Below are 24,604 nucleotides of genomic sequence, written 5' to 3' on the forward strand. Positions count from 1 at the left end.
GTAGACAATTTGATCTTCAAATGCAGGTCTCCAGAGAATCATAAAAAGGTAAACAGAGGGGAAAAAACAAAAACAAAAACTTGCTACTCAATTAGGGCAAACTGTTTACCTCCCTATAAGGGAAGATGATATCTGTTAATCTTGAGAACTGTGCAGCTATTATGATAAAAGGGATATATGTAGAGGGAACAGGCATAAAGTAAATGATGTCATGTCAAAAATATGATTTAAGTATGAGAAGGGAATGTAATAGGAGGTGTGGAAAGGGGGAAGCAGAAAATGGCAAATTATATCACAGGAAGAAGTACAAAACTATAGTAGAGGGAAGGAGGGGAGGGAGATGAGCATTGTTTGAGAGGTACTCTCATCTGATTTGTTCAAAGGAGGGAACAATAATCTTAAGTAGATAATCCTAACTAGCTCTATAGGGAGTAGGAGGGGAATGGGGAAGAAAGGGGAGGGTGGCTAAAAGGGAGGAAAGAAGCAATAAGAGTAAAGGGGACTAAAAGGGAGTGGGGCTAAAAGAAGGAGGGGAAGGCTGCAGGAGGAGGGGGAGAAAAGTGAATACTATTGAGGAGGGGAAGGGAGATGGGAGAGCTAAAAGCACAAATGGTGGGAAAGAGGTTGGAGGGAAATACACAGATTGTAATCATAACTGTGAATGTGAATGGAATGAACTCTCCCATAAAACGGAGACGGATAGCAGAATGGATTAAAAGCCATAATCCAACATTATGCTGCTTACAAGAAACACATTTGAAATGGGGGGATACACATAACATAAAGGTCAAAGGATGGAGCAGAATATATTGTGCTTCAGCTCATGTAAGAAAGGCAAGAGTAGCAATCCTAATCTCAGACAAAGCGAAAGCAGAAATAGATCTAATCAAAAGGGATAAGGATGGAAACTATATCCTGCTAAAAAGCACCATAGACAATGAAGCAATATCATTATGAAACATGTATGCTCCAAACGGTATAGCATCCTGATTCTTAGAGGAGAGGTTAGAGGAGTTGAAGGAAGAAATTGATAGCAAAACTATACTAGTGGGGGACCTCAACCTCCCCCTCTCTGAACTCGATAAATCCAACCTCAAAATAAACAAGAAAGAGGTTAAGGAGGTAAATAAAACTCTGGATAAGGTAGATATGATAGATCTTTGGAGAAAATTAAATGGGAATAGAAAGGAATATACCTTTTACTCAGCGGTACATGGAACATTTACAAAAATTGACCATGTACTAGGACATAAAAATCTCACAATCCAGTGCAGAAAGGTAGAGATAATCAATGAATGCTTTTCAGATCATAATGCATTTAAAATTACATGTAATAAAAGGCCATGGAGAGAGAAACCAAAAATCAATTGGAAACTAAATAATCTAATTCTAAAGAAGGGTTGGGTTAAAGAAGAAATCATAGAAACAATCAACAATTTCATTCAAGAGAATGACAATAGTGAGACAACATACCAAAACTTATGGGATACTGCAAAAGCAGTTATTAGGAGAAGTTTTATATCTTTGAATGCTTACATAAATAAAATAGAGAAATAGGAGATCACTGACTTGGGCTTGCAGTTGAAAAAGCTAGAAAAAGTACAAACTGAAAATCCCCAAGTAAATACCAAATTAGAAATACTGAAAACCAAAGGAGAGATTAATAAAATTGAAATTAAGAAAACTATTGAATTAATAAATAAAACCAATAGTTGGTTTTATGAAAAAACTAATAAAATTGATAAACCTTTGGTCAATCTGATTTAAAAAAAAAGAAAGAAGAAAATGAAATTACTAATAGGAAAAATGAACACACCTCCAATGAGGAGGAAATTAAAACAACAATTAGAAACTACTTTGCCCAACTTTATGCCCACAAATTCGATAATCTAAACGAGATGGGTGAATATTTTAAAAAATACCAATTGCCCAGATTAACAGAAGAGGAAGTTGAATACTTAAACAACCCCATCTCAGAAAAAGAAATTGAACAAGCCATCAATGAACTCCCTAGGAAAAAATCTCTAGGCCAGATGGATTCACAAGTGAATTCTATCAAACATTTAAAGAACAGTTAATTCCAATACTATATAGACTATTTTTGAAAATTCGGGAAGAAGGAGTCCTCCCAAATTCTTTGTATGATACAAGTATGGTTTTGATACCCAAACCAGGAAGAGACAAAACAGAGAAAGAAATTTATAGACCAATTTCCCCAATGAATATAGATGCAAAAATTTTAAATAAGATTTTAGCAAAACGAATACAGCATCTTATCACGAGATTAATACATTATGATCAGGTAGGATTCACACCAGGACTACAGGGCTGGTTCAATATTAGGAAAACTATTAGCATTATCGATCACATCAACAACAAAGCTAACAAAAACCACATGATTATCTCAATAGATGCAGAAAAAGCTTTTGAGAAAATACAACATCCATTCCTACTAAAAACATTGGAGAATGTAGGAATAAAGGGAACTTTCCATAAAATAATAAGCAGTATCTATCTAAAACCTTCAGCAAGCATTATATGCAATGGGGATAAGCTAGATGCATTCCCAATAAGATCAGGGGTGAAACAAGGTTGTCCATTACCACCACTATTATTCAATATGGTACTAGAAATGTTAGCTGTAGCAATTAGACAAGATAAAGATATTCAAGGAATAAGAATAGCCAAAGAAGAAACTAAGTTATCACTCTTTGCAGATGATATGATGATTTACTTAGAGAATCCCAGAGATTCAAGTAAAAAATTACTTGAATTAATAAACAACTTTGGCAAAGTTGCAGGTTACAAAATAAACCCACACAAATCTTCTGTGTTCCTATATATTAGCAACAAAGTCCAATAGCAAGAGATAGAAAGAGAAATCCCATTTAAAGCTAGGGTAGACAGTATATAATACTTAGGAGTCTTCCTGCCAAAACAAACCCAGGGATTATATGAACACAATTACAAGACACTTTTTGCACAAATAAAGTCAGATTTAAGTAAGTGGAAAAACATTAGTTGCTCATGGGTAGGCCGTGCTAATATAATAAAAATGACAATTCTACCCAAATTAATATACTTATTTAGTGCCATACCAATTAAACTATCAGACAATTACTTTCTAGAGCTGGATAAAATAATATCAAAATTCATTTGGAAAAACAAAAGGTCCAGAATATCAAAGGGACTAATGAAAAGAAATGCTTGGGAAGGTGGCCTAGCGCTACCAGACCTCAGACTCTACTATAAAGCAGCAATTATCAAAACCACTTGGTATTGGCTAAGAAACAGAGAGGTAGACAAGTGGAATAGACTTGGCACTCAACATGCAGTAGGCAAGGAATATAGCAACCTTCTGTTTGATAAACCCAAGGACCCCAGCTTCTGGGATAGGAACTCATTGTTTGACAAAAATTGCTGGGAAAACTGGATAACAGTGTGGCAGAAATTAGGCATAGACCCATACCTGACACCGTACACAAGAATAAAGTCCAAATGGGTACATGATGTAGGTATAAAGATTGATACCATGAATAAACTGGAGAAGCAAGGAATAGTGTATTTATCAGATCTATGGAGAAGGGAAGAATTCTTTACTAAAGGAGAGATAGAAAGCATTATGAAATGCAAAATGGATAACTTTGATTACATTAAACTGAGAAGTTTTTGCACAACCAAACCCAATGCAACCAAAATCCGGAGGGATGTAGTAAATTGGGAAAGAATTTTTACAGCTAAGCTCGGGGATAAAGGCCTCATTTCTAGAATACATAGAGAACTGACCCAAATGTATAATCATACAAGTCATTCCCCAATTGATAAATGGTCAAAGGATATGAACAGGCAATTTTCAGAGGAAGAAATTAAAGCTATCTATAATCATATGAAAAAAATGCTCTAAATCACTATTGGTTAGAGAGATGCAAATCAAAACAACTCTGAGGTACCACATCACACCTATAAGATTGGCAAACATGACAGAACAAGAAAATGATAAATGCTGGAGAGGATGTGGGAGAGTTGGAACACTAATTCATTGTTGGTGGAGCTGCGAGCGCATTCAACCATTCTGGAGAGTAATTTGGAACTATGCCCAAAGGGCTACAAAAATGTGCATCCCCTTTGACCCAGCAATATCGCTACTAGGACTGTATCCCCAAGAGATCATAAAAATGGGAAAGGGTCCCACATGTACAAAAATATTTATAGCAGCACTCTATGTAGTTGCCAAAAGCTGGAAGTCAAGGTAATGTCCATCAATTGGGGAATGGCTGAATAAATTATGGTATATGAATGTAACGGAGTACTATTGTGCCATAAGAAATGATGAACAATAAGACTTCAGAGAGGCCTGGAGGGACTTATATGACCTGATGCTGAGTGAAAGGAGCAGAACCAGGAGAACTTTATGCACAGCAACGACCACAGTGTGTGAGAGTATTTTCTGGTAGACTTACAATTTTATAATAACACAAGAACTTCTTACAAAAAAAAAATTCCCAGTGCTGGTTCTCAAGGCAAAATGCCTTCCACACTCAGAGAAATATGGAAGTCACTCACATAATGTAGCAGATCATGTCTGTGTATGTGTATGTGTTTGTGTATCATGTTCTGATTTGTTATACGATTTCTTTCATTCATCTTAGTCTGACTACATAGCATGACTATAGTGAAAATATACTCAATAGGAAAGTATATGTAGAATCTATACAGAATTGTATGCAGTCGTGGGGAGGGAGGGGGGTAGTGGGGGGTAGGTGGGGGTGATAAAATCCCAATTGTATGGGAGTGATTGTTAAACATTAAAAAAAAAACCCAATTAAACATGATAAATCTTAACAACTAAAGGTGAGATTAATAAAATTGAGTGCACGAAAATCATTGAATTCATAAATAAAACTAGGATTTGGTTTTAAGAAAAAGAATAGAAAACATTGGTTAATATGAGTAAAAAAGGGAAAAAAAAGAAATCACCGATATTAAAAATGGAAAAGGTATATATGCCACTGATGAACATGAAATCAAAGCAATTACAAGAAAACATTTGAATAAAACTTGCAGTTTTACCTGAACTAATCTATTTATTCCATGCTATCTGAATAAAATAACCAGAAATTTTTTTTTACTGAGCTAGAAAAAATGATAATCAAATTAATTTGGAAGAACAAAAGAACAAGAACATCAAAGGAATTAATGAAAAATGTAAAGGAAATAGGTTTGGCAGTGCTGGATCTTAAGCTTCGCTATGAGGCGGTAATTGTAAGAACTGTTGGCTATTGGCTAAGAAAAAGAAAGGTAGATCAGTAGAACAGAGTACACATGTAATACACAGGAGCAAATGATTACAGTAAGATTACTAGCTGTGTGACCTTGGATAAGTAACTTTTCCCTTGTCTGTCTTAGGTTCTTTAACTGTAAAATGGGGATAATAACACCTACCTGGAAGGTTTGTTGTGAGGATCAAATGGGATGGTAACTTGAAAGCTCTTAGCACGTAGTAAGTGCTGTGGAAATGCTCCTCATTACAGTTTAGGGACCATTCGAAGTAACTGTCCAAAATATGTATAAACCATTACACTTTCTAGTTATAAAAAATAATTTGACTGTCCCACTCTTACTTGATCCATTTGTAGCAGATGGAACTCAGGTGCTTCACAGTGAGGAGTGTATTGTTTGTTGTTTCGGGGCGGGGGGGGGGGGGCGGACCAAGATGGAGAGATTTAAAGCTGATCATAAATCTCAAGCCTTTCACGGAAAGACTTATGGGAATAAATGTGGAAGGAAATAATCAGAACCAGGAAAAAAATATACACAATGACCACAGTGATAGAAGAGGAAAGAAGAAAAGAAAGGGCTCCAAAATTTTGAGCAAGCTTTACCCTAGGGAAGGGATGAGAAAATCCATTTCCTTCTCCTCTTTGCAAAAGCCACAGACTATGAGTGTGGAACACTGAAGTTTCTGACACCCAGTACGTGCTGTATAAAAGCTTATCCCCTTGCTATCTCCTGTTAGACTCAGATATTAAGTTTGCTAAACAATCATTTCTATCCCTTTCGTTTTGTTCACTGTTACAGGGGATAGCATCCTGAGATGAGATGGGACCGCCTCTTCTGTTTCCTGGGAAAAATATGAAATTTTGATTTATGCCGAATTTCTGTGAGACTGCTTTTCAGTTGTCCCAAAAATTTCTACCAAATAATGAATTTTAATGCCAAAAGCTTAAATCTTTACTGCTGTCAAGCACAATTCATTCAGAAATAAGAGTAGTAAATAAACAAAAATTATGGATAAAAAGTTTAAAATCACAGGGAAAAAAACACAGAGCTTTTATAAAAAAAACTACAGAGTGAAACCCCAGGCAGAACTCAGGAATAGGGTGACCTCTGAGCTCAGCAGCAGAGTAGAATGAGAGAGAGTATCAGTCCTCTGGCAAAAGGCTTCTGTCTCTGGGCACAGTCCAGCACAGGAGCAGCCCCGAGTGCCTTGAAGGAAGGAGCTCTTTGTGACCACACTCAGAACCAGGCAAGGCCTTCTCAGGACGTTCCGTAGTGCTGGTGTGAAGTTTGACCTGAGCACAGACACATCCCTCCTCTACAGCCTAGAAATTGAGGCTGCTGAGACAAGCAAACCAACTCCAACCACTCACCTGAATACTGTAAGGAGATACCTTGCAGGCACAGAGGCTCAAGGAGTCAACCCTAGGAACAAGAAGGCTAGTGATGTCTCTGCAAGTGAAGGGTCAGGAGGAAACGTGTCTCGGCCCAAAGAATCATAACTGTACATGGGAGAACTGAAAGAATAGATGCATAATGAAATCTATAGAGAGGATAGAAGCCAAGGAGAATTGAAAACTTAGGCAACAACTGGATTCCCTGAAATTACAATGAATCAAAGAGAAAACAATAACTAAATAAGATAACAAAAATATTAATTGGAGGAACTAACAAGAAATAAATCATATGTAGAAATAAGTGAATAATACAAAGAAATAATAAGGAAATGTATGAAACAACATGAAAAGCAAGTGATCCAGAAACTGGCCAAGGAAAGATAATCTAAACAATATCAGGCCATCTGAAGACTGTGATTCAAAAATTCTTGACACCCAAGTAGGTATTTAGAAATGGAAATATTAGAGTAAAGGGAAACATAGAAAGGTAGACGTATTTGTTTAATTGAAAGGGCATTATGTGAGGAGGAATTGTTTACATGCTGATGAAGGGATGGGAAGCAAATGTGTCCTAAGAATACTCACATCATTAATGGTCATAAGAAAGGAAAATAAGACAGAGGGCCTGTGGATGATTTTCTTCTATTCTGGTGGTCTCAGGAGAGAATGGGGGGACCATACTTGGAAGAAAAGGAGAAGGAAATCACCATTATGTATACAATAGAGGAATAAGAGGAAAAGCATGTAATTATGGAGGAAAGGGTGGGAGAAATGTGTATATCAGAAACTTCACTTCACTTTCATCTGAAATCTATAAAGGGAGTTAAACACAATGTCATCCCACCCCCAAACAAAACACACACACACACACACACACACAGAAACACACGCAGATCTCAGTATAGAAATACACTAAATTGAAAAGGACAATAGTAAGTGACAAGATAAGGCCAGAGAGCAATTTTAAGAGAGGGCAGGATAGGTAAGAGAATGATCAAAAGAAAAATAAACTGAAATGCTGGAGAGAGGAACATGAAGGGGGTTTAAAAAGAAGAGTAAGAAGCTGGGATCCTGGGTGAGACAAGGAAAAAAGACTGGCAAGAAGGTCAAAGCAGAAGGTTAATTTATAGATCACAGTTGTCAGGAACAATCACTAACAATACTTAATTGCTCAAGGGCAGGTAGAGCTATTATAATAAAAATGACAATACTAAGATAATATTTGCAGGTTGTACCAATTTAACTCCCAAAAGAATAGATTGTAGAGCTAGAAAAATAACTTAACCATCACTCTGGAGGTACAAAGCAGTCAAGAATCTGAAGCATAATAAGAGAAAAATGAGAAATGAGGAGGCCTATGTGTCATGGTTCTCAAACTTTATTACAAATCAGTAATCATTAAAATAATTTGATATTGGTTTAAAAAAGGTCTATCAGCAGAAAAGTTTCGGTATAGCTCTTACAGAAAGAAATTGTTTGATATACCCAAAGGTCCCAGGTTATGGGAGGAAGGACTCATAAACTGACAAATGCTTTTGGAAAAATTAGGAAGTAATCTGACAGAACTGAGCTGTAGAGCAATATTCACAGCATCCATCAAGGTGAGCTTCAAATGGATGCATGACTCAGATATTAAAGGTCAAAGTACAAACACATTAGAGGAGAAAGGAACAAAGAACCTTTGGGATGCTCAGAAAGAGTTTATGATGACAAAATGAGAAACCACTTATGAATAAATATGAAACTTGCAGCTAAGGTCAAGACAAAAAGGTGATGAACCTAAAGTGTAAAAAGAGGCATACGTTTTTAGACAGGAACTTTTTGTAGTTGTGTATGGACGGACATGTTTTTCGTTTTTAAAATTTACTCAACTGGGAGTGGGAAGAGCCGGTATTGGGAGACACAAATGGACTTAAACTTAAATTAAATTTAAAATTTAAGTTTACATTTAAAACTTGAAAAATAAAATAATGAAAATTGAAAAATTATAAAATAAAAAAGTAGTTAGGTCATCTGATTTTTTCAAAGAGAGGAATATCAAATGGCTCATATCAAAACAGCAAAAGATACACTCACACTACTTCCAAAGAAGTTTAAAGATCTATTTTGTGCAATCCTTTACTAACAAAACTAATTATTGGAAATGGATGCAAACTTATAAAAATATAAAATACCCAGATGAACAAAAGAGAATTAGATTACTTAAATAACCAAGTATTAGAAAAAGAAAATAGCAAGACATAAATCAATTCCCAAAGGAAAAAAAAAACAAATACAGAAAAGCAATATGATTTCAAAATTAGTGTTTTTTTATACTACCAGCATGGGTTTTGTTTTACTTCTCTAGACATAGTTGTAATAGGGATTTTTTTCTTTCTCTTTTTTTTCATTTTTTCTTTTATTTATTCATTTAACTTTTAACATTCATTTAAACAAAATTTTGAGTTCCAAATTTTCTCCCCTTTTCTCCCCTCCCCCCACCCCAAAACACCGAGCGTTCTAATTGCCCCTATCAACAATCTGCTCTCTCCTTTATCATCCCTCTCTGCCCTTGTCTCCATCTTCTCTTTTGTCCTGTAGGGCCAGATAAATTTCTACACCCCTTTACCTGTATTTCTTATTTCCTAGTGGCAAGAACAATACCGGACAGTTGTTCTTAAAACTTTGAGTTCCAGCTTCTTTACCTCCCTCCCTCACCACCCCTTCCCTTTGGAAGGCAAGCAATTCAATATAGGCCAAATCTGTGTAGTTTTGCAAATGACTTCCATAATAGTTGTGTTGTATAGGACTAACTATATTTCCCTCCGTTCTATCCTGTCCCCCATTACTTCTGTTCTCTCTTTTGATCCTGTCCCTCCCCATGAGTGTCGACCTCAAATTGCTCCGTCCTCCCCATGCCCTCCCTTTCATCACCCTGCTTATCCCCTTATCCCCCACTTTCCTATATTGTAAGAAAGGTTTTCATACCAAATGAGTGTGCATTTTATTCCTTCTTTTAGTGTAATGTGATGAGAGTACACTTCATGTTTTTCTTTCACCTCCCCTCTTTATCCCTCCACTAATGAGTCTTTTGCTTGCCTCTTTTATGAGAGATAATTTGCCCCATTCCATTTTTCCCTTTCTCCTCCCAATATATTTCTCTCTCACTGCTTGATTTCATTATTTTAAGATATGATCCCATCCTATTCCATTCACTCTGTGCACTCTGTCTCTATGTGTGTGTGCATGTGCTTGTGCATGTGTGTAATCCCACCCAGTACCCAGATACTGAAAAGTTTCAAGAGTTACAAATATTGTCTTTCCATGTAGGAATGAAAACAGTTCAACTTTTATAAGTCCTTTATGACTTCTCTTTGCTGTTTACCTTTTCATGCTTTTCTTCATTCTTGTGTTTGAAAGTCAAATTTTCTTTTCAGCTCTGGTCTTTTCATCAAGAATGCTTGAAAGTCCTCTATTTAACTGAAAGACCATATTTCCCCTGAAGTATTATACTGTGTTGCTGGGTAGGTGATTCTTGGTTTTAGTCCTAGTTCCTTTGACTTCTGGAATATCCTATTCCATGCCCTTCGATCCCTTAATGTAGAAGCTGCTAGATCTTGAGTTATCTTGATTGTACTTCCACAATACTTGAATTGTTTCTTTCTAGATGCTTGCAATATTTTCTCCTTGACCTGGGAACTCTGAAATTTGGCCACAATGTTCCTAGGAGTTTCTCTTTTTGGATCTCTTGCAGGCGGTGATCTAAGTATTCCTTGAATACTTATTTTGCCCTCTGGTTCTAGAATCTCAGGGCAGTTTTCCTTGATAATTTCATGAAAGATGATGCCTAGGCTCTTTTTTTGATCATGGCTTTCAGGTAGTCCCATAATTTTTAAATTGTCTCTCCTGAATCTATTTTCCAGGTCAGTTGTTTTTCCAATGAGATATTTCACATTATCTTCCATTTTTTTCATTCTTTTGGTTTTGTTTTGTGATTTCTAGGTTTCTCATAAAGTCATTGGCCTCCATCTGTTCCATTCTAATTTTGAAAGAACTATTTTCTTCAGTGAGCTTTTGAACCTCCTTTTCCATTTGGAGATTATTTTCTTTCTCAATGCAATCTGAGAGCGTGATTGGAGTCAGGGCACAGATTTTTGCTTTTTGAAAGAAACGAAATACAATTTTTAACAGGTACTGAGTTTAAATAAAAAAAGACAATGTAGAGGTAAATTCTATTTTGAGTATTGTCTAAGAGGAAAGAGAAAGAATGGCAAAGTGAATACACTGGTGAATAAAAGAAGAAAAAAGAAGTGGAAACTGATATTCTTCATAATTGGGATGCATAAGTAAAAGGAATTTATAAACTGGAAAAATGAGGATTGAACAGACTCACAGACTTTGGTGTAGAAAATACATTAACAGGGAAACGTCAGGAAAGACATGGAAAGTGTTGAGAGGGAGACTGATACCAGGGATAGAATAGTTAGAGGCAAAACAAATATCCTCATCCCAAAGGGAGAATAGAATTAAGAGGAAGAGGAAAAAGCATAGAACTGGCAATTAAGAGGATGCCTATCAATTAAGGAATGACTGAATAAACTGTGATATATGAATGTAATGGAACGTTATTGCTCTGTATGTAACCTGAGACACCTGGGCAGACTTGTTTGATCTGAGAACAATTGATAAAAGTACAAAACAATTTATTTTGACAGGCTTAAAGATTTTGGTCAAAGCAATGCCCAACAAGATGTGTCCAGAGGACCCATGTTGAAGTATGTTATGTCATTCGTGACAGAGGTGATGGACACAGTGCAGACAAATCATATATTTTTAAACATAATCAACATATGGATTTCTTTTGCGTGTCTATGTTTATTTGTTAAAAGGTGTTTTTCTTCCTGTTTTTAATAGTGGGGGGGAGGGATTAGCAAAAAGGATGAGTCGAAAAAATAGGACCATTGAAACATTTTTAAAATGCTAGAGAAAAATGAAATGAAGTTGAGAAGGAAACATATACAAACGGGAAAGTTTTGAAGATAATGTATTGAATTCATTACGTAAAGTTTTCAAAAATCAGCTTGAAGTAGAGATCCACAGTTTTTAATGCAATCTTTATGTTGTGAATATGAAAATATTGATTTTAACTTTTAACTTCAGTAGAAGAAATGAAAGAAATGAGGAAAAGTAGTGAAATTCAAGTTAAGATAATTTTTCTAGATTTGGCTGTGAAGGGAGATATATAGTACTTAAGAAGAGTAAGTCAAAAAAGAGTTTCTTATGGTTGCTGTGACCCAGTCCTATTTGGCAGTGTAGCAGGAGCCAGCAGACAAGGAGATATTAAGATTTAAAGGGGAAGGAAAGTTTGACAGTCTTCCATAAGAGAAAGAAAGAAGTGGTAGGGATCAAGGACTGATTAAGTACTTGCTATGTATTAGACATTGTGCATGCCAAGACAAAAAGGAAATATCTCTTTGTCTAGCCCTAACCTCTCTTTTAACCTCTCAGTATTACATCTCTAGCTGCTCACTGGACATCTTGAAATGGACGTCCGTCAGTCATCTTAATATCTTTCCCTTCAAACTGTACCTTTTCCCCAACTTTGCTGCCATAGTCAAGGGTACCACAATTCTCTTAGTTACCCAGGCTTGCAATCTAAGGTCATCCTTGACTCCGATCTCTTTATCATCTTCCCTATCCAATCAGTTGCCAAATATTGTTGTTTTAACCTTAGTCACATCAATTTGACATTGCCACCACCATAGTGCAAATCGGAATGTCCTCATACCAGGACAACTTCAAGGGCCTTGTGGGTAGTCTCCTGGACTCAAATGGCTCCCTACTTTAGTCCACCTTCCATTCAGCTTTCATATTGCTCTTCCTAAAACACAGGTCTGACCATGTCATCTGTCTATTGAATCAACTCTGACTCTCTAATATGCTTTTCAAGATCAAATGTCAAATCCTCATCTTTTAAAGTCCTCCAAAATTTGGCTCCTTCGTACTTTATGGTCTTTTTACACCTTACTCTCTGCTATATATATTGGGAACTAGTGATGCTAGTCTTCATATTCCTTAATGTCCTTTACACAAGTCATTTCAACTCCCAACTTTACATTTTCAATAGTGTTTCCCAGGCCTGGAACTCTCTCTCCTTGTGTCCACCTCCTGGCATCCTTCAAGTCTCATTTACACTTACATCTTTTGCAAGAAACCTTTGCTGACAACCCCCTGATGTCAGTGTATTCCCAATGGAATTATGTCCAATTTATCCTATGTGTATATTTTCTTCATAAATGTTGTTTACGTGTTTTCTCCTCTATTAGATTCCTTGACAATAGGGATTATTTTGGTTTTGTTTTGCCTTTCTTGATAGCCGCAGAACTTAGCACAGCACCCGGCACAGCGTAGGTACAGAAAATATTTGCATGTTTGACTTGATATAATCTGTCCTCAAGAAGTTTATCTTCTATCAGAGGAGACAACATGCAATGAAAAGCATAGAAAATACACACACCCACACACACACACACAAATGAGAATAGAGGGAGGAGCTACAGAAAAGGCTTTGAGCTAAGTTATGAAGGAAACCAGAATTTTTGTATGTTTCCTGTAACAACACATTGTCAGATTCTGATTTTTACTCCATCCTGAACTTGCTTTTGTTTTTTCAGTGAGTTCATATCATTCACAATTATGATTTCTATGCATTTCGCTTAATTCTGTTTTCCCCCATTGATCCTTCTCTTGATGTTTTTAGTTATTTTTAGATTCCCAACCTTCATTTCCACAAAATTTTTAGTTCCAATTTTCCTCCCCATCTCTCCCCTCCCTTTACCCCATAACCCCTTGCATTCTGATTTCCCCTTCCCTCAATGTGGCGTCACTTCCATCCTGCCCCACCCTTCCCTCATCCCCATCTCGTCTCTTTTCTTGTAGGGCAAGATAAATTTTGATACACCATTAACTGTATTTCTTATTTTCCAGTTATATGCAATAACAATTCTCAACATTCGTTTCTAATACTTTGAATTCCAAATTCTATCCCTTCCTCCCTCCCAACCTTTCCATACTGAGAAGGTAAGCAATTCAATACAGCCTATATATGTGTCGTTTTGCAAAAGACTTCCATAATAGTCAGGTTGTGCAAGACCAACTATATTTGCCTCCCTCCTACCCTGTCCTCCCTTTATTCTATTCTCTCATTTGACCTTGTCCCTTCCCAAAACTGTTTACTCCTAGTTACTTCCTTCTCCCATTTGCCATCCATTTGAATAAGAAATTAGGATTCTTATACCTAGGTAATCTCATTCGAGCCTGCATGAGAACGTGACTGATTCATGAACTCTTGCAGCATATGTACTGAAGGACATACCGTGTGTGGGTCGGCTGTGATAGCTGAGTTCCTGGGACCGGCCATCCCTAGGAACATAGACACAACTGTGGGGGAACTGGCCCTTCTCCCAAGGTTGCACTTGTTCAACTTAAACCTTGCAGCCCCCTCCTGGTATCTCCTCCATCCTAAAAACCATAAATTAAGTTATATAACCTGATAATTTTAACTCGCTTTTGCCAAAACATTCGGGAGCCTGTCCAATCTAGTTGGCAGCGAGCCTTCTTTGTTCTTCCCCCATAAAAATCCCAGTGCTTCTTCTTCTCTTTGGAATCTCACCCATGGAGAGGACTCTCTGCCTGGGACCCTTGTGCTCCCAATTCGGACCCTGAACGCTGTATCCCGGGATTCCCCAGCTGATGTAATTCAGGTGTTGGTGCTCCCCGAATTGGTGATGTTTTCTTTTTCTGCTATACTGATTATTATTATACTTATTACTCTGTGCTTATTGTGTATTATCTGTTGTATTGAATGTAATTATAGACAGTCTATAATTAAACTACTTTCATTTTTAAAGCAGTGTGGGAGTGTTATTTACAGGAACCAATGCGAACCCCTAAAAATCACAAAACACCATTCTATCATCCCCTTCATCTCACTTGTCCCCTTCTTCCCTAATTTCCTCTAGTGTAAGACAAATTTTCATACCAAATTGAGTAAGCATGTTGTTCCCTCCTTAAGCCATATGTGAAGAGAGTAAACTTCGCTTTTCCCCTCTCACCTCCTCCCTTTTCACCTCCATTAAGAAATATTTTTGTAGTCTCTTTCGTGAGTGATACTTTGCCCCATTCCATTTTGGCCTTTCTTCTCCCAATATATTCCTTGCTCACCTCTTAATTTTATTTTTTGTGGATATCATCGCTTCTGATTCAACTTAAGCTGTCTTTCTCTGTCTATGTGTGTCTGTGTGTATGTGTGTGTGTGTATGTGTGTGTGTGTTTCCACCTAACCAAATACTGAGAAAAGTCTCAAAAGTTACAAATATTATCTTTCCATGTGGAAATGTAAACAGTTCTACTTTAGAAAGTCCTTTATGATATCTCCTTCCTGTTTACCTTTTCATGCTTCTCTTGATTCTTGTGTTTGAAAGTCAAATATTCTCTTCAGCTCTGGTCTTTTCATCAGGCATGCTGGAAAGTACTCAATATCACTGAATGGCAACTTTTTTCCCTTGAAGTATTATACTCACTTTTGCTGCATAGATGATTCTTTGTTTTAATCCCAGTTCCTTTGACTTCAGGGATATCTTATTCCAAGCCCTTTGATCCCTTAATGTAGAAGCTGCCAGATCCTGTGTTATCCTGATTGTATTTCCACAATACCCGAATTGTTTCTTTCTAGCTGCTTGGAGTATTTTCTCCTTGAGGTGGGAACTCCGAAATCTGGCCACAATATTCCTAGGAGTTTCTCTTTTTGGGTCTCTTTCAGGAGGTGATCAGTGGATTCGTTGAATATTTATTTTGCCATCTGGTTCTAGAATATCAGGGCAGTTTTCCTTGATAATTTCAAGAAAGAGAATATCTAGGCTCTTTTTCTCATCATGGTTTTCAGGTAGTACCATAATTTTTAAATTGTGTCTCCTTAATCTATTTTCGAGGATAATTGTTTTTCCAATGTGATATCACATATTATCTTCTATTTTTTCATTCTCCCAGTTTTATTTTTTTTAATTTCTTGGTTTATCATAAAATCATTAGCTTCTCTCAGCTCTACTCTCATTTTGAAGGAACTATTTTCTTCAGTGAACTTTTGAACCTCCTTTTCCATTTGGCTGATTCTGCTTTTTAATGCCTTGTCTTCCTCACTGTCTTTTTGGACCTCTTTTTCCATTTGAGTTAGCCTTTTTTTCAAAATTTTATTTTTTCAGCGTTTTTGTATCTCCTTTAGCAATCTGTTGACTCGTTTTTCAAGCTCTTCCATGCCCTGAGCCCACTGCATATTCCTTTTGGAGTTACTGAATGCAGAAGCCTTGACTTCTTCTAACCATGTGCATTATTCTTCCTCATCCAAAAGGATGGAAGGAAATAATTGTTCATCAAGAAAGTAACCTTCTATGGTCTTATTTTTTTTCTCTATGGGGCATTTTCTCAGCCACTTTCTTGATTTCTGAATCTTTTATCAAGAGGAGGATCCTAGTGTTCCTCTTCACCCCAGGACCATACTCAGGGCTGAGATTCAGGTCAGATGCTCAATTCCCCCAGGGGCTTTAAGCTGAGCCACTCCCATAATGAAATCACAGAACCTGATGTACTGCCTGAGCGCACTATGAGGGTCATCCAGGGTCATCCAGTTAGCGTGTGTTGGGGGACAGCTCTGGACCGGGGTCCCCCGTGAGGACCGTGAGACGCCTGAGGGTCCGAACCTGCTTACGTGGCAGGCTAGCTGGTCTAGCAAGCCACGAGGTACTGGGATGGCCCTGGTAACAGGCTGGCTCCACCCACGGGGAGGCACTTGGGAGGAGCTCGCCCGCCCATGGGAGGTACGGGGGAGGAGACAGGGGATAATAAAAGGGGATGACCATGAGAGCTGGGGAGAAGAAACGGAATAAAGCTTGCTGACTGCAACTCCTTTCGGGTCCTCTGCCTGTTTATTGCCCTCCCCCAACCGGGAGAGGGACCGGAGACGTCCGAAGACCGGGGATAGGTAAGTAGAAGGCCAAGACCCGGGAGTCGCCCCGGGCATCTGGCGCCCCGAACAAGGGACCGCCGTAGGGAGAGGAGAATCCGCCTTGCCCCACAGTAGTAGCCTTGCTCCGCTACTGCGGGAAGATTCAGGCAGCCTCAGTATTGAGAAGTGGCCTTGACCCGCTACTGCGGGAAGATTCAGGCAGTCTTAATATTGGGAAGTGGCCAGGATGGGTCAGGGAAATAGTTTTCCCAGTTTAAATCCCGAAGATAAAGGAGTACTTGCTTGTCAGCTGTATAAGCTTTGTAAGATCTATGGGCTTAAGCCCCACATTCGGGACTGTAGAGCATTTGTGGAAAAGATCTGGGATGTCTCCCCTTGGATAGAGCATTGTGGGTTATGCCCAGCTAAATGGGACATAGTGGGACAACAGATGGTTGCCTATGAGAGAGTGAACCCGGGTGTATTAACAGAGGAGGACTTTACGTTCTTTCAAGTGGTCGCCGCACTTTTGTGCTCGGATCCCCGTCCCCTCTGGCGATCAAACGGCGAGATCCAGTCAGGGCAGTCCCTTCAAGGGACGACAGAAGAAGAAGAGGAATCCGATGAGGATGATCCCAACCCCAAGCCCTTATATCCATGGGGTATGTTAAGAGAATATGCAGGCAGGGACTCTAGAGCCCCGAGGGGAAGAACAAAAGGGAAAGTTGAAAAGAACTTTGAAGAGAGAGTTCCAGAGGGTGTGAAACCGTTGAGAGGTGGCACGAGACCGATAGTTAAGAAGTACCATAAGGGAAAGTCTGATGAGGAGGGAACGCCCAAGAGGGAGTGGAAAGCCCCCGAGACAAAGGGAAAGTCTGATGAGGAGGGAACGCCCAAGAGAGAGGGCTGGGGAACTCTCAGGAAAAAGTTTCAACGGAATTTGGGAACTCCCAGTCCTCCCGAGGTCGGACTGAATGCCCTCTCATTCTCCCCAGCCGCCACGTCCTTGTCACAATCATCACAAGGAGCGCGGTCATTTACCTACGGGCGGTCTGGGCCCTCGGAGCCTCTGAGCGTACTCACTCAGAGCCTATCCGCAGCTTTGGTGGAGGGACAGGAGATAGATTTAGAGGAGTGGGAGGGGGCCGGCGCTTACCCTGTCATTGTGGAGCGGGATCCGATGGGAAACGAGAACCGTTTCCATCGACCAGTGCCCTTCAAATTATTGAATGAACTGAAGGAGGCCGTCTCCAAATACGGCCCTTCGTCACCTTATGTGAAACATCTCCTTGCGAATACCACAGCCACTTGGCTGTGGGCCCCAGCTGATTGGAGGGAGGTATCGGGGGCTATCCTTACACCAGGACAGTTAGTGGCTTATGGCGCTGCCGTTAGACAAGAGGCGCTCAGATATGTCAAGAAACACAATATTGCAGAGACAGAGTACGCTGTGAATATGATAACAGGGGCAGGGCCATACTCGCAGCTTATTGACCAGCTCCAATTCGATCTTCGGGTGATGGCTGCAGTTCAGTATTGTCATATTAGGGATTTTGCCAAGATTGACGCCCCGGGGACTATGAGGGACAAGCTGGTAGGGATAAAGCAGACGGCTAGCGAGTCCCCCACTGATTTTGTGAGTCGGGTCCAGCTTGCGGTCCGGTGGTCTCTTGGCTCGGGACCAGGAACGGACTCCCTGATAACTCAGCTGGTCCAAGATGGCCTGCGTCCTGAATGCTCCCAAGCCCTAGCGGGCTTGGGACCTCTCGCCTCCCTCGAAGAGATAGTAGAGAGGCTGTTAGACATTCCACCTAAAGACACCCACCAAGCCATGGTGACGGCGGTGGCCCAAGGGGTGACTCAGGCCCTTCAAGGTATCAAGGCCCAGAAACAATGTTATCGCTGCGGCCAAATGGGGCACTTTAAGAGCCAGTGCCCTGTCGCTAAAATGGGAGCATTGCCCACCTGTTTTCGCTGTGGGAAACCGGGCCATATTGCCAAACATTGCCGTCTAAAGCAGCAGCCTCAACCACCTCGGTCGGGAAACGGGAAAGGGGGCCTCCCTTGGGGGGGCCCCCGACCCCAGAAACAGATCTTCCCAGTGGAGGCTGTAGGCCCTGTCCCTGCCCCCCAGCCTGGGAATTCTGTACCCCTATCGTTCCCGCAGCAGTATCAACAGGCTCTCCAAAAATTGCAACCCTAATATGCACGTCTACCACGGATTCCCCCAACGCCAATTTAGTTATAAGACATTGGCATACTGAAGGGATCGACGTGCCCCCCGCTCCTTTCCCCCGTCTGGTGGTGGGACCCTCTGGCTATGTGCCATTTATAGTCCATACTCAATTGTTGGCTAGCGGATCCTCTACCATTTATTTGACCAGTCCTCATTGTTATCCCATAAACATTGCCTCAGGAACTCCCATTGGGAGGGGTATCTATCTGCCTTGGGTTGAAGAGTCCGGGCAGGAAACCCATCAAGTTAATTGGTGCTTTCCCATTGTGGGTGATCGCCCCATGATACAAGTTTTGGTTGAAGGACGCCCAATCATGGGTCTGCTCGACACCGGAGCAGATATTTCAGTCATCAATGCATCCCAGTGGGACCCCAGTTGGGCGGTGAACGATGGTGCTGCCCAGGTTGCTGGAGTAGGGGGTGCCAGTTTGGCACTACGGGCTGCTAAACATTTGAATTGGACCTTTGAGAATCATCAGGGGTATTTTAGGCCTTTGAAATTAACCGGCCTTGCCTACGCCCTTTGGGGGCGCTACCTTCTTCAGCAACTTGGGTTACACCTCACCACTCCAGAACACCTTCAGTTAAACATGCTGGGGCCACTGTGACGGTGAGCAGCCCACCTATAACATGGAAAACGGAGACCCCTGTGTGGGTTGAGCAGTGGCCCCTAACCCCTCAAAAGCTCACCGCCTTACGCGTTATAGTTGCTTCCCTTTTGGAGCAGGGCCGCATTGAGCCCACTACAAGCCCTTACAATTCTCCTGTTTTTGTTATAAAAAAGAAAAATGGATCTTGGCGCATGCTCATAGACCTCAGAGAGATTAATAAATGCATGCTGCCTATGGGGGCGCTACAACCTGGTCTCCCTAGCCCTGCTGCGATCCACCGAGATTTTAGTATGACAATTATTGACATCAAAGATTGTTTCTATAGCATTCCCTTATATCCACAAGATAGAGTCAAATTTGCCTTTTCCATTCCCTCGGAAAATCGCCAGCAGCCATATGAAAGGTATCATTTTTTTTTTATTTTGTAATGTTTAACAATCACTGCCACACAATTGTGATTTTATCCCCCCTATCTACCCCCCACTCCCCCCCCTCCCTCCCCACGACTGCATACAATTCTGTATAGATTCTACATATACTTTCCTATTGAGTATATTTTCACTATAGTCAGGCTATGTAGTCATACTAAGATAAATGAAAGAAATCATATAACAAATCAGAACATGATACACAAACACATACACATACACAAACATGATCTGCTACAATATGTGAGTGACTTCTATATTTCTCTCTCTGAGTGTGGCAGGCATTTTGCCTTGAGATCCTCCATTGGGATTTTTTTTTTTTTTTTTTTTTTTTTTTTGGTAAGAAGTTCTTGTGTTATTACAAAAATCTAAGTCTACCAGAAAAAACTCTCGCACACTGTGGTCGTTGCTGTGCACAAAGTTCTCCTGGTTCTGCTCCTTTCACTCAGTATCAGGTCATATAAATCCTTCCAGGCCTCTCTGAAGTCTTCTTGTTCGTCATTTCTTATGGCACAATAGTACTCCATTACATTCATATACCATAATTTATTCAGCCATTCCCCAATTGATGGACATCCCCTTGACTTCCAGTTTTTGGCAACTACATAGAGTGCTGCTATAAATATTTTTGTACATGTGGGACCCTTTCCCATTTTTATGATCTCTTGGGGATATAGTCCTAGTAGTGATATTGCTGGGTCAAAGGGTATGCACATTTTTGTAGCCCTTTAGGCATAGTTCCAAATTGCTCTCCAGAATGGTTGGATGCGCTCGCAGCTCCACAAACAATGAATTAGTGTTCCAACTTTCCCACATCCTCTCCAGGATTTATCATTTTCTTGTTCTGTCATGTTTGCCAATCTTATAGGTGTGATGTGGTACCTCAGAGTTGTTTTGATTTGCATCTCTCTAACCAATAGTGATTTAGAGCATTTTTTCATATGATTATAGATAGCTTTAATTTCTTCCTCTGAAAATTGCCTGTTCATATCCTTTGACCACTTATCAATTGGGGAACGACTTGTATGATTATACATTTGGGTCAGTTCTCTATATATTCTAGAAATGAGGCCTTTATCCCCGAGCTTAGCTGTAAAAATTCTTTCCCAATTTACTACATCCCTCCGGATTTTGGTTACATTGGGTTTGGTTGTGCAAAAACTTCTCAGTTTAATGTAATCAAAGTTATCCATTTTGCATTTCATAATGCTTTCTATCTCTCCTTTAGTAAAGAATTCTTCCCTTCTCCATAGATCTGATAAATATACTATTCCTTGCTTCTCCAGTTTATTCATGGTATCAATCTTTATACCTAAATCATGTACCCATTTGGAATTTATTATTGTGTACGGTGTCAGGTATGGGTCTATGCCTAATTTCTGCCACACTGTTATCCAGTTTTCCCAGCAATTTTTGTCAAACAATGAGTTCTTATCCCAGAAGCTGGGGTCCTTGGGTTTATCAAACAGAAGGTTGCTATATTCCTTGCCTACTGCATGTTGAGTGCCAAGTCTATTCCACTTGTCTACCTCTCTGTTTCTTAGCCAATACCAAGTGGTTTTGATAATTGTTGCTTTATAGTACAGTTTGAGGTCTGGTAGCGCTAGGCCACCTTCCCAAGCATTTCTTTTCATTAGTCCCTTTGATATTCTGGACCTTTTGTTTTTCCAAATGAATTTTGATATTATTTTGTCCAGCTCTAAAAAGTAATTGTCTGATAGTTTAATTGGTATGGCACTAAATAAGTATATTAATTTGGGTAGAATTGTCATTTTTATTATATTAGCACGGCCTATCCATGAGCAACTAATGTTTTTCCACTTACTTAAATATGACTTTATTTGTGCAAAAAGTGTCTTGTAATTGTGTTCATATAATCCCTGGGTTTCTTTTGGCAGGTAGACTCCTAAGTATTTTATATTGTCTCCCCTAATTTTAAATAGGATTTCTCTTTCTATCTCTTGCTGTTGGACTTTGTTGCTAATATATAGGAATGCAGAAGATTTGTGTAGGTTTATTTCGTACCCTGCAACTTTGCCAAAGTTGTTTATTAATTCTAGTAATTTTTTACTTGAATCTCTGGGATTCTCTAAGTAAATCATCACATCATCTGCAAAGAGTGATAACTTAGTTTCTTCTTTGGCTATTTTAATTCCTTGGATATCTTTATCTTGTCTAATTGCTACAGCTAACATTTCTAGTACCATATTAAATAATAGTGGTGATAATGGACAACCTTGTTTCACCCCTGATCTTATTGGGAATGCATCTAGCTTATCCCCATTGCATATAATGCTTGCTGAAGGTTTTAGATAGATACTGCTTATTATTTTATGGAAAGTTCCCTTTATTCCTACATTCTCCAATGTTTTTAGTAGGAATGGATGCTGTATTTTGTCAAAAGCTTTTTCTGCAACTATTGAGATAATCATGTGGTTTTTGTTAGCTTTGTTGTTGATGTGATCGATAATGCTAATAGTTTTCCCAATATTGAACCAGCCCTGTAGTCCTGGTATGAATCCTACCTGATCATAATGTATTAATCTCATGATAAGATGCTGTATTCGTTTTGCTAGAATCTTATTTAAAATTTTTGCATCTAGATTCATTAGGGAAATTGGTCTATAATTTTCTTTCTCTGTTTTGTCTCTTCCTGGTTTGGGTAGCAAAACCATATTTGTATCATAGAAAGAATTTGGGAGGACTCCTTCTTCCCCAATTTTCAAGAATAGTGTATGTAGTATTGGAATTAACTGTTCTTTAAATGTTTGATAGAATTCACTTGTGAATCCATCTGGCCCTGGAGATTTTTTCCTAGGGAGTTCATTGATGGCTTGTTCAATTTCTTTATCTGAGATGGGGTTGTTTAAGTATTCAACTTCCTCTTCTGTTAATCTGGGCAATTTGTATTTTTTAAAATATTCATCCATCTCGTTTAGATTATCGAATTTGTGGGCATAAAGTAGGGCAAAGTAGTTTCTAATTATTGTTTTAATTTCCTCCTCATTGGAGGTGAGTTCACCCCTTTCATTTTTAATATTAGTAATTTGGTTTTCTTGTTTCTTTTTTTTAATCAGATTGACCAAAGGTTTATCAATTTTATTAGTTTTTTCATAAAAGCAACTATTGGTTTTATTTATTAATTCAATAGTTTTCTTAATTTCAATTTTATTAATCTCTCCTTTGGTTTTCAGTATTTAAAATTTGGTATTTACTTGGGGATTTTCAATTTGTTCTTTTTCTAGCTTTTTCAACTGCAAGCCTAAGTCATTGATCTCCTCTTTCTCTATTTTATTTATGTAAGCATTCAGAGATATAAAACTTCCCCTAATAACTGCTTTTGCAGTATCCCATAAGTTTTGGTATGTTGTGTCACTATTGTCATTCTCTCGAATGAAATTGTTGATTGTTTCTATGATTTCTTCTTTAACCCAACCCTTCTTTAGAATTAGATTATTTAGTTTCCAACTGATTTTTGGTTTCTCTTTCCATGGCCTTTTATTACATGTAATTTTTAATGCATTATGATCTGAAAAGGATGCATTGATTATCTCTACCTTTCTGCACTGGATTGTGAGATTTTTATGTCCTAGTACATGGTCAATTTTTGTAAATGTTCCATGTACCGCTGAGAAGAACTTATATTCCTTTCTATTCCCATTTAATTTTCTCCAAAGATCTATCATATCTACCTTATCCGGAGTTTTATTTACCTCCTTAACCTCTTTCTTGTTTATTTTGAGGTTGGATTTATCGAGTTCAGAGAGGGGGAGGTTGAGGTCCCCCACTAGTATAGTTTTGCTATCAATTTCTTCCTTCAACTCTCCCTACCTCTTCTCTAAGAATCTGGATGCTATACCACTTGGAGCATACATGTTTAGTAATGATATTGCTTCGTTGTCTATGGTGCCTTTTAGCAGGATATAGTTTCCATCCTTATCCCTTTTGATTAGATCTATTTCTGCTTTTGCTTTGTCTGAGATTAGGATTGCTACTCCTTCCTTTCTTACATGAGCTGAAGTACAATATATTCTGCTCCATCCTTTGACCTTTATCCTATGTGTATCCCCCCGTTTCAAATGTGTTTCTTGTAAGCAGCATATTGTTGGATTATGGCTTTTAATCCATTCTGCTATCCGTCTCCGTTTTATGGGAGAGTTCATTCCATTCACATTCACAGTTATGATTACAATCTGTGTATTTCCCTCCAACCTCTTTCCCACCATTTGTGCTTTTAGCTCTCCCGTCTCCCTTCCCCTCCTCAACAGTATTCACTTTTCTCCCCCTCCTCCTGCAGCCTTCCCCTCCTTTTTTGACCGCCCTCCCTTTTAGCCCCCTTTACTCTTATTGCTTCTTTCCTCCCTTTTAGCCACCCTCCCCTTTCTTCCCCCTTCCCCTCCTACTACCTATAGAGCTAGTTAGGCTTATCTACTTAAGATTATTGTTCCCTCCTTTGAACAAATCAGATGAGAGTACCTCTCAAACAATGCTCATCTCCCTCCCCTCCTTCCCTCTACTATAGTTTTGTACTTCTTCCTGTGATATAATCTGCCATTTTCTGCTTCCCCCTTTTCACACCTCCTATTACATTCCCTTCTCATACTTAAATCATATTTTTGACATGACATCATTTACTTTATGCCCGTTCCCTCTACATATATCCCTTTTATCATAAT

This window comes from Notamacropus eugenii, chromosome X, assembly GCF_028372415.1.
Source record: "Notamacropus eugenii isolate mMacEug1 chromosome X, mMacEug1.pri_v2, whole genome shotgun sequence".
Classification (NCBI taxonomy): Eukaryota; Metazoa; Chordata; class Mammalia; order Diprotodontia; family Macropodidae; genus Notamacropus; species Notamacropus eugenii.